The following is a 17,598-nucleotide window of genomic DNA, read 5'->3' on the forward strand; positions in this document are numbered from 1 at the left end:
ACAAAAGCGAACGGGCGGCCGTGCTTCCCGAGGCTCAGGGACCTGAAGAGCTGCCGACTCTGCTCCGGGCTACGACCAACCCATTGCTGGATGGCCTTCTTCAGATGATTGTAATTAAGGAGGCTGGTGGCGGGAAGTTGCTGTGCCACTAGCTGCGCCTCCCCGGAGAGTAAGGGCAACAGGCGGGCCACCCACTGATCAGGAGGCCACCTCCATACTTCGGCTGTCCTCTCAAACAGGTTGAGGAAGGCCTCCAGATCATCATTTGGCCTCATTTTCATCAGGGCCACAGGTGGGGTAGGCTCCGGCGAGGTCGCAGCGCCAGTCCTCTCTCTGGTGATCAGGCTCCGGAGCACCTGCCGGTCCTCCACTTGTGCCTGGAGCAGGACTTGGAAGCGCTGTTCCTGCTCCAGGCATACCTCCATGAGGGCTTGATGCTGGCTCTGCTGGATGCTGGCAAGGGTCTTGAAGACTTCGCCCAGCGGTGAGGACTCCATAACAACGTTCTCCTCGAAAGCCGGGTTTTTAGCACCACTGTGATAAGGATAAGTTCATGGGCAATGGAGGAGTCAGGAGACAGTGAACAGTTGAGTGTTTATTCTCACTTCAGCTTCACACACACGCACACACACAAAGCAAAAATGGATCTTGGTGGCCAACACAAAATAGCTTTCTCTCTCTCTTAATGATAGTCTGTGTTGCTCTGGACCACTCTCTCCCTCTGCCATCACTATAATGAGAGACAGGTGTTAGAGTAATTACAGCCCAGGTGACGAGCCTTACCGCTTTCCCTCTCCCGCAGACAGACACATGACCATGCCCCCCATCCCACACTGTTATCGTAACTATTATCTGTTGTGTGGTTTTAGACAAATCCCCCTGTTGCTGGAAACTATGCTTTATGAGAGGTCTAATATAGCTCCAGTGGCATGCGCTGGGTTTGTGCCACATGTAGCATGACACATGTTAGCATGCAGATCTTTTACAGACCACTAGCCAATCAGCAGGGTTAAGGGAGTCAGAGATGGTGCTTCATGCTGTGTTGGCTGTGTAATGGCTTACTGGAGTGGGACATTATGGCCACTGTAGATTTTTTTTATTCTCAAGTGCTTTGTGCAATTGTTATTGTTACACTCTAAAAAAAAGACATTTTAAATTCCGTCCCAGAGCCAGCGTTGTAAGCCTTGTCCATCCCAGAGCCAGCTCTCATTGAGCCATTAGTCCTGGAGTTGGTTCCCGCCCTTGTGCCCACCCTGGGTCCTCCTGATCAGCCGGTTCCCCCCAAGTCACCAGCTCGACCATCGCCCCCTGTGACATCTCAGACAAATGGAACTTCCGACCCTCCGACTCCGCATAGACCCTCCAAGCCCTGTACTCCACTTTGGCCCTTTGATCCCTCAACATCACCTCAGCTCTACGTTCCCTCGGCTCCACCGTGGTCCTCCAGCCTATCGGGTTCACTGGGGTTCTTGTCCCTCCAGCATCCTCCTTGGTCTGTCGGTCACCTGGCTCCGCCTTGGCTCTCTGATCCTCTAGCTATGCCTTGGCTCTCCGATCCTTCGACTCCACAGGGGACCTCCATCCCTACGGCTCCACCTTGGTCCTCAGCCCCAAGGCTCCGCCTCAGTCTTCTGATCCCCCAGCTCTGCCTTGGTCCACCAAACCTCCAGAGCTGCCTTGGTCCTCCGAGCCTCCGGCTCCACCCTGGCCCTTCGAGCCTCTCCTGGCTCCAAGTTCTCCTGTTTTGCCCCTCAAGCCTCTCACGGCTCCACCTTCCATGGCTCCGCCCCTCCATGGCTCCTCCCCACCCAGCTCCCTGATGGAACTTATTATGTTCTGGGGCATTGGGAGCCACCCCTAGTGAGGGGGATATGTCACGTTTAAATGTGTTTTTGTTCATGTTTTGTGTTCGTGTCTTTTATTTTTTAGTTTAGTTCCTGTTTTATAGTCATGTGTTCATGTCATGTGATTTTCTGTTCCCTCATGTGATTATTGTCATGTGTTTCCCCTGTTCATGTGTCTTGTTTTCATTGGTTCATTGTTTGAGTATCTTGTTTATTAGTCTTGTGTTTTCATTGGTTTATGTTTTAGTAGTCTTGTTATCTTGTTATTAGTTTAGTCTTGTTATTGGTTCATTGTCATGTGTTTGCCCATGTCCATGTATTTAAGCCCATATGTTTGCTATTGTCTTTTGTCAAGTATTGTTGGTGTAACATCATGTCATTGTTCTTTCATGTCAAGTCAAGTCAAGTCAAGTCCTTTATGTCTGTTTTGTTTTCACTTTGGATTAACGGTTCTGGATTTCATGTTGCAAATAAAGTGCACTTGGGTTTTCTCACTTCATCATCTTTTTCACTGCCTGTCATTGCTAAGACGAACGTTACAAGAAGTGAATGGGGCCAATATTTGGAGGGTTTAAACACAGAAATGTGAAGCTTATAATTTTATATATATAATTTTCTTCAGTTAAAACTCATGTATTATTTGAGATGTAAAGTTGTTCAATTGTCATTTTTATGGTCATTTTAGGGTTACATCATTATGTTGTCATTGCAATGAAGTTGTAAAATTGGATATAATTTTACACAGAAAAGGTTAGTAAGTGATTTTATCACACTAAAATCATGTTAACATGCATATTGTTTATGCCTTGTGGCTATACTTTTGAAACAGTGATTATTTTAATGCTTACGGATTGGCCCCTTCACTTCCATTATAAATGCCTTTTCACAGCAAGTCTGTTTTTTCGGTTTGTTCTGAACAAGCTTTTGAATTGGAACAATGCATTCCCAAGGTGCTATTCACACAAATCATCCACGACAATCCGAAGGTTTTTTTTTTTATGGAGAGTGGTCTGATTTTTTTTCATCGGACTGCGATGATAACTGACTGACCAATGAGATAATCGCTTTTTGTCACTTTTCCAGAGTCACTGCAGCTGCTCAATCCAGTGCGTTAGTGGCACTATTCAACTGGCAAACACCAGCACTGGACGTGCAGCTGATACACATAGCAGTGAGGTTCGGCAATTCGTTTGGACTATGCACATAGTAAAATATCCCATAAAAAGACTTGCATGCAACATTTTCTAGGAGTGTAGATAAACGAATTGCAGAACCTCACTGCTACTTTTATTGCAAGAATAACATAACAAAGTATTCCTGTAACGGTGCTCTTTTCTAAACACGAACAAGAAACGTCATGGTTACTTGTGTAACCTCCGTTCCCTGATGGAGGGAATGAGACGTTGTGTCGATGTAGTGACACTAGAGGTCACTCTTGGGAGCCTGAGACACCTCTGGTCTTTGATAAAAGGCCAATGAAAATTGGTGAGTGGTATTTACATGCCACTCCCCCGGACATACGGGTATAAAAGGAGCTGGTATGCAACCACTCATTCAGGTTTTATGCTGAGGAGCCGATATAAGGTCCGGCCATTTCAGCGGGTAGTTCAGCGTTGTGGCAGGAGGGACACAACATCTCGTTCCCTCCATCAGGGAACGGAGGTTACACAAGTAACCATGACGTTCCCTATCTGTCACTCACTCGATGTTGTGTCGATGTAGTGACACTAGGGGTCCCTATACGAAACGCCACAATTGGCTGAACTGTGTTACGGGTACTGGCGGTGTGTGGTGGGCAGACTACTGTGTGCCTCATAGCCAGCACACCAGGTCGACACGTAACCTCCCCCAACATAGTGATGAGTGTCGAACGGCCCTTTTTGGGGACAAGTCGACTACTCAAGAGATAGAGACAGGCATAACCCAGTCGTGGCCTCTTTTCCCCTTCTCTTTTTTCCACTCCCTAAAAAAGAAGGGGGATTATCCGACTGGGCCGCCAGGTCTAGTCGGGGGGTGTCCCTCCCAAGGGGAAGACACAGCGGAGACCACACCTCGCCCAAAGAGAGGGGGGGATATCTAAGTGGAAGGATATGTCACATGGTCTTTCCAACCATGTGGAGAATCTTCAAGGTAGATCCTGCCCAATGGGGAGGAGTTACTACAAACATGGAGACTGGGGCAGAGGGGCTCTGTCCAAGGAAGACGCAGTTTGCCAACAGGGAAACGAATTAGCGGAAGATATATATTGCATGGGGTTAGCCTTACAAGGAACCGCCACATGCGAAGCACCTACCCCAGAACAGGACTCTTATGTACTGGGCCAGCAGCAAATCTCTCCGAAAACTTGACTGCCACAGGGCTCGGAGGAAGTCAACCAGGGAACAAACTTGTGAACACTACTGGGAATTAATGGCACACATCTTCAGCTCAAAAGGAGGTGGAAGGCGCTATGTGCAAGCGATACACCTGGCCGGCTATCCTGGGCTTATCCGCTTGTGTTGCTTGCCACTACCTGGGATGAAACCGGTTCCACCCGGAGGTTGTAGAACCTTGCAAAGGTGTTGGATGTTGCCCAGCCCGCTGCTCTGCAAATGTCTGTTAGAGAGGCACCTCTGGCCAGGGCCCAGGAAGCTGCTACACCCCTGGTAGAATGGGCTCGTAGCCCTACCGGAGGTGGCATGTCCTGGGCGAGATATGCCATAGTTATGCCATCAATGAGCCAGTGGGTGATCCTCTGCTTGGAGACAGCGCTTCCTTTCCGCTGTGCACCAAAGCAGACAAAGAGCTGCTCAGAGATTCTAAAGCTCTGCGTGCAATCCAAATAGATACGTAAAGCATGCACCGGACACAGTAATGACAGGGCTGGGTCTGCCTCCTCCTGGGGCAGTGCTTGCAGGTTCACCACCTGGTCCCTAAAAGGGGTGGTGAGAACCTTGGGCACATAGCCCGGTCGGGGTCTCAGGATCACGTAAGAGTAACCTGGACCGAACTCCAGGCACGTTTCGCTGACAGAGAACGCTTGCAGGTCTCCTACCCTCTTGATGGAAGTGAGCGCAGTCAGGAGGGCAGTCTTCAAGGAGAGTGCCTTAAGCCCGTCTGACTGCAAAGGCTCAAAGGGGGCTCTCTGTAGACCCTGAAGAACTACAGAGAGGTCCCATGAAGGAACGAGGCATGGTCTGGAGGGATTCAGCCTCCTGGCACCTCTTAGGAACCTAATGATCAGGTCGTGCTTCCCTAAGGACTTACCGTCAACTGCGTCGTGGTGTGCTGCTATGGCGTCAATGTACACCTTCAAGGTGGAAGGGGACAGCCTCCCTTCCAACCTCTCCTGCAGGAAGGAAAGCACTGATCTGTCTGCACATCTCTGGGGGTCTTCACGTCGGGAAGAACACCACTTAACGAATAGACACCACTTAAAGGCATACAGGCACCTCGTAGAAGGGGTCCTAGCCTAAGTGATCGTGTCTACCACCGCAGGTCGAGACGTGGAAGTACGCATCCTTCAGGTCTACCGCCGTGAACCAATCTTGATGCTGGACGCTCGCCAGAATGCGTTTTTGTGTCAGCATCTTGAATGGGAGTCTGTGTAAGGCCTGATTCAGTACTCGCAGGTCCAAGATTGGCTGCAAACCACCACCTTTTTTTGGTACGATGAAGTAGGGGCTGTAAAACCCCTTCTTCATCTTGGCTGGAGGGACAGGTTCTATCGCGCCCTTCCGTAGGAGGGTAGCGATTTCCGCGTGCAAGGTAGCAGCGTTTTCGCTCTTGACCAAGGTGAAGTGAATACCGCTGAACCTGGGCGGGCGCCTGGTGAACTGAATCGCATAGCCGAGTTGGACGGTCTGGATCAGCCATCGCAACGGATTGGAAAGCACGAGCCACGTGTCCAAGTTCCGCGCAAGGGGGATCAAGGGGACAACATCATCGGACGTACCAGCAGGTGGGGCCTCACGGCAGGGTGGAGCTCAAGGTGCCTCACAATGTCGTGGTCGTGCTGAGTCTAGGGACATCGAAGCACTTACCTGGCTCCTTGTGACCACCCCCGGAACAGCCTGGGATGGGGGAGAAGAGGCCTGTCCTCATAACCCGTGGATACTCCCACATCGGGGGTGGCTGTGTGCCACAGCTGGGTGCTCAGGGGTGGAAAGGCCACTGCTGGAGCGCCAATCCTGCAAGAAAAAACCCGTGGATGGTAGTCATGGTGACGACCATGCACACCGGGTATGTGACCCAGGGAGGAAGGAAGCCGCTCTTTTGCTGAACTGTTGGGTACCGTAGTCACTTGGGCATGCGGCGAAATCAAACAAAAAGGCAACAAAAGATTTTACGCCCAGCCCTCCACCAGGGAATGGAGTGGTCTCTTTACCAGCTCCAAGTGAGTGGGTTCCCTCGTCTCTGGGTCGCCCATCTCAGGGGCGCTTTGATGACCTCCGTGGGTTCTTAGGCACCGGTTGTGAGACGGGTGGCATCTGCTTCCTGTGGTGGGCTCCACGCCGGGGCCGGGCCGAAGGGGCGGGCTGCGGCGGAGCCGGTGCAGTCACCGCAGGGGGACGCCCTTGGCGACGAGCAGATGGGGTGTGGAATCTTGAGCCATGCCGGGGCAAGATATGCCGGATTGCCTAGACCAGTGCTGAAGAAGTAATCTAATGTATTTAGAATATGTTACTGACCATGAGTAATCTAACGAAATACGTTACAAATTACATTTTACAGCATGTATTCTGTAATCTGTAGTGGAATACATTTCAAAAGTAACCCTCCCAACCCTGTTTGTAGAACAGCACAGGGGTGAAATTGTTTTTCATTTCATTTAATATGGTCTCTATGTGAATAAACCTTTTGTAGGAAGTTCGTTTTGCAAATTCATCACAGATTTGGTGCAAACCTCGATTTTTTTGCATTTAAAAAAAAGAAAAGGATGGACAAGTCACAATTAATTTTTGTGGTAATCAACATTATGCCACAAATGCTGTCGATTGAACTTAACTTTTGAATTGTGTAAAATAATTCATTTTAATACCGAATTTTTCATGCTTTATCTGTTATAAGTAAATTGCATTATATATCAGCATTATATTGCCCATCATCAGGCACATTTACCTCTAGAGCATATACTGTATCAGCATCTGCTGTTATTAAAACCCATACTGGTCGACCACTAATTATCTTGCACTTTATGTATTAGTCGTTAGAGTGTATGGGTTTGCTGCATGGTTGCTAGAGTTCTGAATGTTTTTTTTTTTTTTTTTTGTTTTTTTGTCTGTTGCTATAAGTTTCTATAGGGTGTTCTGGGTAGTTGCTAGGGCATTGCTAGGAAGTTGCTTGGGTTTTTTGGGTTGTCTCTAAGTGGTAGCTTATTTGCCCACTCCTAAGTCCCTGGATATGACTCAGGTCCCTTCTTTAATGAAAATCTATAAAAGTTTTATTGTCCACCATGCAAAAAGCACAAGTCAGATCACTTAGCAAAGTAATTACACACCTCTCCTCAGTAAGAGACATTCAAAACATTCATAACATACATATTAGCAATATTCATAGTGATGCTTGTCAATTAAACATAACTGAGAACTTGTAAGTCTCCTGAGCTATGAAAGAGCAACCTCTGAGCAATAACATGTTCACCTGGGGTTATTTGTGTATACAAACAGTACTCTTCCACAACAACTGCAGATCACAGATTGTTAAAACCAATGTCCTTAAACACAGATGTGTTACATGTAAAAGAGGGATATAAAATCCCTCTTCGCCACAATGATTAACAAGAAAAATTAAAAATGGCACTCTATGTTAAAAAGGTTGCCGACCCCTGCTCTACAATCTTATCCTCATTCATTTGATGTAAAATATAATCTCCTAACCTTGCTTAATATGCAGAGACAACTATTTGTAGGACTATATCAAAACAATGCTTTGTTTGTTTAAGCAAATCTTCAACTAAAGAAAATTCAGATTTAACGTTAGAATCCTAGATTCTCATTTATAGGGAAGAACAGTGATAGATGTCACACAGGGAGGTTGTCATAAGGCTATATCGATGTAACTATACGGTTTTGCATCAAAAGTCCAATTACACCAATTTGTGTTTTCTCTAGCAGTTGTATGTTGGTTTCAAACACCTATTTAAAAAAAAAATCAATCAGATATAAGATTTCAATATCATATTTTTGTAGGGTATAATTCATAAAAACCATAAAGGTTGGGGCATGTTGTCATATTTTTTAGGAGCCAGGTTGTAATCTGTGTTTTTTATGTCATACAATTATACAAATTATTAATTGTAGTATTTGTTAGCCAAAACAATGTTTTGATATTATACCTTTTCCATTTTTGTTGTGTCATGAATCATTTTTGTTTTGGTAGTTGTGGGGTGACCATACAATAATAATCACATGAAACCTTCAACACTGGTTTAATGGCCAATTCCATGGTGACAACCAGAGTTGGGTGTAATCTAATTCAAAAGTAATTTATAACTGTTACCTAATTATGTTTTTAGTACAAAAAGTAGTGTAATAAATTAAATTTTCAAATTCTTCGTAATTTGTGATCAGATTAAAGTTACAGACTTCAATTATGGTAAATAATTACTTTAAAGTACATAACTTGGGTTACAGATATTGTAAAATAATATTATTTTTGTAGAATACATTTACAACATGAATTACATTAACATGCAAATCTCTTTGCATTTCAGTGACAGCTCAAGGGTGTGCATCCCCTAACGAGTCAATGAACAAGGAGGAAATATAGACATTATTTTGAATTCGTTGAGTGGAAAAACAAAAGATTTTCTGTTTTAAAAGTGTCTTAGAAAGTAACTTCAAAGTAATTAGTAACGTGGTTACTTTTTTCTATTACATAAACGGTAAAGTCATTAATCTAATTATAATTTTACAGTCTGATATTGAATTTTGCAATGAATTCTGGGAGATGATGTCCGGTCTTCCAAGTTTATTGTAGAATTTACGTCTTAGAAAAAGAACCAAATGTTAGAGGTTAGCTCTATTTAATGTTATTTAGTGACAATAGATGTTCTGGTTATTAGTGTTCACTTAGGTTGGGACTTTAGACCTAATTTATAACAAACCACTGCAAAAATGTTTATGTGAACACATTTGCTAGCACTAGGACAAAATGGAAGAATATAGTAGGATTACAGTCTGACTGTAATGATAAAAACAATCATTCACATTTTAGACACGTTAATATTTTGATTAGTAATTAATTAGTAGTTATTTTAAATTAGCCATAGTTAGTTGATAGTTCTCAATGAGGAAAATTAAAATTTAAGTAATTATTGATTAACTAACAGTGAACTACCTCAGTCATCAGTTCGCTATTACCTATTGATTGGTTAATCATGTTTCCATATTAGTTAATTGTAGTAACTAAAGTGTTAATGTAGTACTACTCATTAATCCTGCATAGTTACCTATTAAAGACGGACCATTATTATAAAGTGTTACCAGTAGATCCTTTTCCTATTTGGCTCGTAAACTATGGAATAGTCTTCCTAACACTGTTCGGGACTCAGACACACTCTCTCAGTTTAAGTCTGGACCAGGGACGTGCTGTCCATATAAGCAAGGTAAGCAGTGCTTACCTTACAGAAGGGTGAAAAGAAAAATTACAATATGAAATATTTTAATATAATTATTATTATAAACTACTATATTCATTCAAATTCGCTATCTATCCTCTTTCTTGAGCAGCTCAGACAGTTTTTCATTTATTTGCTTTGGTGCCACCCTCAGGTATAAGCACTTTATGTTATACTTTCTTTGGTTCCATTGTTTACCGCCCTTTCATTCAACACTGAACATTTATTCATACTGAATCACGCCCGCTACTACAAATGACCAAGGTAAGCATGCTTACCAAAATGAGTAAGCTAACCAGAAGCGACTTCCTTCAGTCACGCTGTCTGATAGGCTAGATTTTAGTTTTGTGTCAACAAGTTCGGGTTCACGTAACTAATGCATTATTAAGCGCTTAAATGGATATCTGCAGTGAAAGCATCAATGACCTATGTGGATTTGGCAAAGTTAAATTCAATTAAAAATAGTGAAAGAGAGGCTATCGAAACTTCAACAAGCAGGCGACTTTTACAACAAAGTTATGGAGATGTTCATTCGCAAGGAGAGACGCATGTGTGTTCAAGTAAAGGTAAGTTAATGTATTTATTACAAATCTGTGTTATTGATACTAGGTCATAGATACTAGGTCATTGTTTCTGGTTAGTCTGAGGCTATGAAGTGGTGATCTGGCAATCATGTCCTGCTTGTGTTATGTTTGTTTTGTAGTTCTAACGTTTGGGCACAGTGTCTGTTTAAAAAAAAAGCCTTGTGCATTCAGGTGAAGATTGTTGTCTATTGTGGTCAGATTAGTTAATAGCCGCTGTCCATTCCAGTGGTCCTAAACTGTGGGAAGAGTGACGTGTGAGGCCTGTGATGTTGAAACTACTGTATTAACTGGCAGTCTTTTCTTTTTCTTTTTCTTGTATGTCAAAACAAGCTCTTCTGGCACTGTATGATTTAATGGACATAAACATGCTTGGCTCAATATATGACAATCTTTAATTTGTGTGATATGAACAATATTACTGTCCTGAATTAAAAATAATTTGGTCATGAATTTCGCCACTGTGACAATTGTTTCCATTGACTGGTGGGTTCTAAGGCAACAATTTACATCAATAACATTTCCACGACATTATACTCACCCGTATAATGTGTTTTGGGCACAGCGTTTAATGATGTGTATTAAAAATCTTTGATGCTTGCCCAGTCTCATTGCCCATGGCACGTGCCTGGTCTTGACTAAATACTTATATTTTCATCCAGGCATATACCTAATTTATCCATCAACTCATAGTAATGCTGCATTAGTCAGGTCTGCCGGCAACGGGAACACTTCTCATATTCTATGACCATGCTTTAAAGTGAATGGCATCTGCTCTAATATTATAAAAAAATTTCCCTGCTTTAACCTCTGGATACATATCCTGAGGCTACTGGAGCTTGCCAGATCCAGCTCCGGTCCTGCCTGATGTCCAACTCCCACTACTACTTGTTGCTGAGTAAGGACTACTAACTGCAGCTTGTGCCAGCCAGATCTCACCATAGTCTACTATGATGGACTTCACAGAGGATGAACTGATGCCAGCTCCAAACATTAGACATAATAATTCACTGGCCACTGCATGAAACTTGAACTTAAGATGGACTGCACTGGAAATGAACTGCCACAAGAGATCTAAATATAAATATTATTTACTTATTTATCTATTTTTTTGTTATGTATTTTAAGGCACATTTTACAATCATCTTTTGTTTTTTTGTTTTTTTGTTTTTTTATCAAACCACACAATTATGACCCAACACAGCTTCTTTTTCTGTTAAAGCATAAGTATGCCTTCCTTTAATTCATTTACAGGCTATGGCGACTTTTTTAGAAATTGGGCACAGTTTGCATTTAACAGTAAGATTTTTGTTTTTATGTTCAATGAAATCAAAATAATGTCCATATTTCCATTTGAAGAAACAACCATACTTCTCTACATCCATTGTAATACGCTGTTCACTCATCTGCTGTCGCTTCAATGCATGCCCTCTATGGATGTTCATTAGAGGGAATGCTCATCAGCTGACACAGCAATGCAAATAGAAGTACTTACATAGGAACGTAATTCATTTTAAAATGCATTCTACTTATATAATATTATTGTCTTAGCAAAAAATTAGTAATCCAAGTAATGTGATTTTTTTTACTCATGTCAGTAAGTGTAATCAGATTACATACAATTAATAGTAAATAGTAAAAAAGTAGCACGACACATTACTGCGTTATCACAAAATGTAATTAGAATACAGTAACGAGTTACTCCCAAAACTCGATTATCTCGAATATCTCTGAACATAACTTTTGTGCATACTGTGGGGGCGAGGTCATGGCTGAGCGTTTGTCTGGGGAGAGAGGAAGCAGTAAGTGTTTTCACCTGAGATGAATTCCTGCTAATTGTGATTTCTGTGTTCACAGTGAGAGGTGGGGAGATAAAAGGCTGCCCAGAACCCCAGAAGAGAGGAGCCTGCATGTGTGTGTGTCCATGCAGTCCGCAGTGTTGAGTGTGACATTTTCTTTAATTGTGAAAATAAAACACCTTTTTGAGTTGGATTCGTCGCCTCCCACTTCCTACTTTCCCACCTCCACGAACGAACCTTATTACACATACCAAACACAAATTTTGAGGTGCAAATGTATGTCTAATTCACTGAGCAGCTATCAGGCGTAGTTTAAAAATAGAGTGTGGCTCATTTTAATAGGGGAAATTCACATGTTCCCCCAGTGAAATCTTTTTGTCATTTTTACTGGAGTACATCACACTTTCTTTGGCCCAATTACGGTGTTGGGAATTAACTAAAAGTAGCAACGCTACTAACTTTATGGCATTTTTCAATAGCGTGATAGTAGTTAAGCTATTTTCCCAACAGTGTAGTTTTTCCTGGAACAAGATACATTTTACAATGAGTAGCGCTGTGGCATCACAGAATGCAGCATTTGTTGTCACATTGTATTGTGAATGCAGTAATGGAGCAGAATGAGGAATCAAACATGCTCACCTAAACCATCCTCTCTCTCTCTCTCTCTCTCTCTCTCTCTCTCTCTCTCTCTCTCTCGTAGTGCTGGGAAAGACAAATCATTTATGTGAATCAGTTATTTCAGATAGTTACTATAAATTAACGAGTTAACATAAATGATTCCCTTATGATTAGCATTGGGAACTCTGATTCATTTTAGTGAGTCGGTTTATTCGGACAGTTTATGTAAATAAACTAGTTAACATAAATGATTCATTGATTCACCTGAGCCCTGCGCAGCCTTAAAGGGGCTTCTTTTAAGTGAAATATTTAGTTAACAGGGTTGGGAGGGTTACTTTTAAAATGTATTCCACTACAGACTACAGAATACCTGCTAAAAACATTCATTTGTAACGTATTCCGTTAGGTCAGTAACGTAATCTAAATACTTTGGATTACTTCTTCATCACTGGCAGATTTTTTTTACTTGTTTTGACTATAAATAAGTTAATAATAACTAAAAAAAGACACATATTAAAAATACATTCTCTGAAAAAAGCTTAAATATTTCATGCAGTTTTGCTTCTAAAACAAATGTATCTTGTTTTAAGGATATTTTTACAGGAAAACAATACAAAAATTCTTATAAAGAATAAGATATTTGCAGTACATAAGTGCCCTAATATCAGATGTCTTAATAGAGAAAAAAAATATGATCTAACATGGATTTATTGATAGAAAAGAATATAATTGTGCCTGTTAACAGGTGCATGTAAAAGGGCTAGAAATAACATTTTAGCTTAGCATAAAGATATATTCTGCCGCTCTAAACTTGCTTCAAACCCCCACAGAGCATACACAACCACATCTTCTTCTGATTGCATCATTTATACAGATAAAAGTTTTTCCAACTAAACATCTAGGTTACTATCATAACCCCGATTCCCTGAAAGGAGGGAACGAGATGTTATGTCAAGTAAAGACTAGGGGTCGCTCTTGAGAGCCCGATTCTCCCTGAAAAGATATACAACAATGGCAATTTTGATTGGCTGATGTCTTTCAAAGTCCCGCCTTCCATGCTCAGTGAGCATATAAATGGCCGGGTGAAAGACAGGCTCATCAGGACACTTCGACTGAAGAGGCGAGAGGATCTCAAAAGCACCCTTTCAGCGGCAATCAGTATTGTGGAAAGAATAGGTAACGTCGCGTTCCCTCCTTTTAGGGAATCGGGATTGCGAAAGTAACGTAGACGTTCCCTTTCAAGTCGGTCACTCGATGTTACATCGAATGCTGACTAGGGACCCCTATAGGACAATGTCACAATACTGATTTGACTGCGCTTACTGCCAAATAACGTGGTAGCGAGTTTGCAGCCAGCCTGCTTCCCCACCTGAGTGGGGAAGAGTCTGAGACAGTGAAAGACACATAGTCATACTGCCGTAGTACGAGGGTAGCTAATCTTCTACATAGATCTCACGTCCGGTGAGGTGATGATCTATCTGGAGGGAGGACTGAATTATAGTCTTCTGATCATGGTTTTTATAGGTGCCACCCTCTGGGGCACCTCAAACCTTTGCATAACTTGCGGTTAATCTTTAGCCGACATTTCCAGTTGTAACCACTTTGGGGAGTATACAAAAAGAATGTACTCATTCTGATTGTGATGAGAGCTCAAATCCCCTTCACAGAAAGCACCTGTGAAGACAAGAAGAAAATGTCTAGATTAAGAAATCTAGTGAATGGATTAGGGAGGCCCAACCTGCTGCTTGGCAGATGTCTGCTAAGGCCAGACCTTTTCCCAAGAGGAAGACATGCCCCCTGTGGAGTGGGCTTTAACTTCCACAGGGCATTCCAATCCCTGAGATACATATGCTAACATAATAGCATCTATGACCCAGTGAGAAAATCTTGTTTAGAGACTGCTTTGCCCTTGGAACAGCCACCAAAACACACAAAGAGCTGACTCAGCAGCCTAAACTGCCGTGCACGCTCAACGCTCGCACTGGACAGAGCGTGTGAATAGACTTTCTTCCTCCGACTGAAAGGGAGGGGGAGAGAAAGCTTCTAAAGTTGTCACCTGTGCCCTGAAGGGGTGGATAAAATGTAGGTATGTAGCCGATTTAAGGCTTTAAAATGGCTTTTGAAAAGCCTGGGCCAAACTTTAGACAGGATTCTTCCACTGATAGAGCTTGGAGATCTCCCACCCACATGACTGAAGCGAGGGCCAGTAGTAATGTGCTTTTAAATGAGAGAACATGTAGTTCTACCATTTTCAGTGGCTCAAATGGAGAGCTGTACAGGGCTTTCAGCACAAAGGACAGACTGTAACTGGGCAAGTAGGTGCGATATGTCTTGCTCCCCTTAGGAATTCCTTAACAAGATCATGCTTGCTTATCTAAATGCCCACAACTGGAGCACGATTTGCCGCAATAGCCACAACATACACCTTCAGCGTTGATGGAGATAAACCCACAACCAGTCGTTCTTGAAGAAAGTGTAGCATCACATTTACCATCTGCTGGGTTTTCGTTCCCTGATGCACACCAGCCTGAGCAGACTCACCACTTTAATGTATACATGCGCCAGGTAGAGGGGTTCTGGCTTCTGCGATGGTGTCAAGAACCATGTGTGACAATCCATCCATTTCACCTGTGTCTCTTTCAACGCAACTAACAGCACTACTTCCTGATCTAACCTGATTTTGCACAGCACATGGTGTATCAGGCAGATCAGGGGAAACACATCTTTATGTTTCTCTGCTGGCCATTTGTGGGCTAAGGCATCCATCCCCAGTGGGTATGTCTCGTGTCTCGTGAGTACCACCATTGGCAGTGTGTGGTTTCCTGTAAAGTGAACAGATCCCCTTCCGCTTTCCCAAATATCCCCCAAATTCGCCCAGTTAAAGTCTTAGTGTTGGATCTGTCCTTAGTGCTGAAATCCCTGTACAGCTCTCCATTTGAGCCAGTGGAAATGGTAGAACTACATGTTCTCTCATTTAAAACCATATCACTACTGGCCCTCGCTTCAATCAAGTGGGTGGAAGATCTCCAAGCTCTATCAGTGGAAGAATCCTGTTTAAATGGAGTCACCACTGTCCGCGGCGAATGCCTTGACACGAGAGCAAATCAGCCCCATGATGCAAAATGCTGGGAATGTGAACTGCCCAGACCGATTTGAGATGTCTGAGACACCAGAGAAGAAGATGGCATGTCAGATATAACAATGGATGCGACCAAACTCCCCCTTGGTAATTTACAAAAGCCACCACTGATGTGTTTTCCATCCGTACCAGCATATGCTGACACTGGAGTACTAGATGAAAAGCTTTCAGAGCCAGAAATACTGGCAACAACTCTAGGCAAATTATGTACCATGTCCGCTTCGCATGCTCCCAGGTGCTGCAAGCTGGACGCCCTTTGCACAGGGCTCCTCAGTCTGCGTTGGATGCATTCGTGGTGACCACCTTGCGTCTGGTCACTTGTGCCAATACAACACCCATTTGGTAAAATGAGGCTCTCTTCCACTGTGACAGTGTGGCTAAACAGTGGCTGTGATGCCATGATACCATGGCACTATCACATACACCTAGCACTGAAGGGGTCTCATGTGCAGTAAGCCAGACAGTGTGCCTGCTATAGCTGCGGCCATCATGGAGTGTGAGAGGGTATAAATTCTCGATTTTTACCTGAGGAAATGTGAAAGATGTGTCTGCAGTATTTTAAGGAAAAAGCTATTTTTTTCAAAAAAGTAATTACATTCGTCGCAACAGCTTCAAAATGCATATTCTTTATTTTTGCACTTGACTCTCTCCCAACAATCGGGGGAAGAGATGTGAGCCGCGCCTTCTTCTGGGCCCCAGCAAACAGTGGTTGTAGCTCTAGTTTCCTTTTTGCTGTGCTGTGACCGTCAGGAGTGCTTTGGCTGGCTTGGGGGATTCTTCGCACAATGGCGCTGGCTTGAAAACAGCGTCTTGTGTCTGGGCCATGGGCGCTGCATCTTTACTCCAGGTTTGGCACCAGCTGGCAGGGCTGCTGATGGAGAACTGGTATTTCCAAGGTGCTGTCTAGACATTACTGGGTGAGACAGACTGCTACTGGCTCCAGCATGGGTTGACATGAAATGTTTCGTTGCCAGTGAGTGCTTCTTTTCAATCTCGAGCTTTTCGGAGAAAACATTCATTGCATCTCTGAACAAGCCCTCCTGCGACACCGGAGCATCCAGCAGTCTCAATTTGTCCATCTTGCACATCACTGAGTTATTTAACCACAGATGCCGCTCGAGTGCCACCATACTGCCCATCGATCTTCCGATGGTCTGGGCAGTAATCTTTTTTGCAAACAGAGTAACTCTTGAAAGAGCTTGAGATCAGGACCACGCTTGTTATATCAAGACTTTGATGGCCTGCAAAACTGCCATGATGTACAATGCCGAGGCCACGTAAGACTTAGCTGCGAAAGTGGATGTAAGTCTGCACGGTTTGGATGGGAGAGAAGGGCGCATCTCCCAGCCAGGTGCAGAGGCGGGGCATTAATATAATGCAATCGCCTCTTCCACTTGTGAAAGTGTGGTATAGCCCCTCTGCTCCACATGGTCCAGTGTGGTATAGATGGTTACTCCTGAAACGTGCGTGCACGCTGAACAGGGGCACACCACATTTTGGAGAGCTCAGCATGGACCTCCGGGAAGAATGGTACCTTATGCTGGGTAGCAGCTTGATGCCGGCTCATGTTTAGAAACCATTCATCTAACCTTGAGTGCTTGGACTCAGATGGAGGAGTCTGGATAAAGTGAACTGCTAACCCTCTCAGCTGTCTCGCCCTTATTAGCTGGACAGCTGGTCAGATCATCAGACTTCCGCTGCAATGGAGATCATGTCTTCATCCGGACACGTGCCAAAGGAAAGCGAGCCAGCTAAATCAGCAGCGGGATAGAGATTTCCTTTGGCAAACTCAATGGGCGAAGACACTGTAGATGGAGAGCCGGAGGCCCGCAAAGCTTAAGCCGGTGGGAGACCTTCCTGAAGTACTTAATGCTCCGTGTCTGAGCCTGTGTTCCGAGGGTGTTGTGGGAAGCTGCTGCCACAGTGGTGTCTCACATTTAGACCGTCCTTGAGCGTAGCATCTTGATGTTGATCCACTCACAATAAACACATTGGACATCCATGAATTCCACCTCCA

Source organism: Myxocyprinus asiaticus, chromosome 24 (genome assembly GCF_019703515.2).
Source record: "Myxocyprinus asiaticus isolate MX2 ecotype Aquarium Trade chromosome 24, UBuf_Myxa_2, whole genome shotgun sequence".
NCBI classification, from domain to species: Eukaryota; Metazoa; Chordata; class Actinopteri; order Cypriniformes; family Catostomidae; genus Myxocyprinus; species Myxocyprinus asiaticus.